Below are 1,185 nucleotides of genomic sequence, written 5' to 3' on the forward strand. Positions count from 1 at the left end.
AGAAACAAATGTTTGCTGAAAACAATTTAAAAATCAATGATAGCCATATATCAACAGAGAATTGCCAGAAACTCAAGTTGGATTTAGAAGAGAATGAAGAATAAGAGCTATCGTTACTGATATACATTTGTCTTGAGCAAAAGAAGAGAATATCATAAATATATTTGCCTGTGTTTTATTAACATTTTCTGGAAAGATCACAATAAATGATGGATAACACTATAAATAATGGGCATTACACAGCATTTCATTGGGCTTATATGGAGTCTCCAGATGGATCAAAAGACAGTTGTCATGCATGGTTCAAAACTGGAAATGATGTGATGCAGGGTTGTGTCCTTTCACCTAGCTACTCAATATTTTGCTGAACAATTAAACCAAGGAAATAGACTATATGGAGCATTATGTTGAATTAGGATTAGAGAAATCCTCCTTAATAATCTGTGGTATGCAAATGACTCAATTTTGCTTGCTGATAGTGAGAATAATTAAGGCAATTACTGAAGAAAATAAAGTAAAGCTTTCTATAAGGATTATGTCTAAATATGAAGAAAGTGAAAATCCTTACAAATAAACCACATTAACATCATGATCAATAGAAAAAAAAAAAAAATGAAGTTGTCAAGGATTTCATTTCATTTATAGAAGTGATCAGTGCCCGTAGATGAAACAGTCAAGAAATCAAAATACATAGTGCATTAAAAAATCTTCTGGAAAAGACCTCTTGAGTTCTAAAAAGGAGAAATGCCACCTTGATGACTAAATCACAATTGACGCAAGCCATAATCTTTTGAAAGCATTTATGCATGGGAAATCTGGACAATGAAAAAGAAAACAAAAAATAATTGATGCATTTAAACTGTGGTATTGGGAAATGTATTGACTATACTCTGAATTGCCAGAAGAACAAGTAAATTAGTTTTAAAAGAAATATAACTGAAATGCTTTTAGAAGGAAGGATAATGAGAATTCAACTTGCTCACTTTAAGCATATTATCAGGAAAGGTCCATTAATAGAAAAGGACACGTTGATTGGCAAATAGAGGGTCAATTTGTCTCTGAAAAAAAGGTGGATTGGCATAATATCCATCAATGGACTCAAACATATCAAAAGTCAAGAGGTTATTATAAGAGCAAGCATATCTCGACGGTTTCCACTTAAAACCAAAAGGCCACCACTCGTCT

The sequence above is a fragment of the Chrysochloris asiatica genome, unplaced genomic scaffold (assembly GCF_000296735.1).
Source record: "Chrysochloris asiatica unplaced genomic scaffold, ChrAsi1.0 scaffold00089, whole genome shotgun sequence".
NCBI classification, from domain to species: domain Eukaryota; kingdom Metazoa; phylum Chordata; class Mammalia; order Afrosoricida; family Chrysochloridae; genus Chrysochloris; species Chrysochloris asiatica.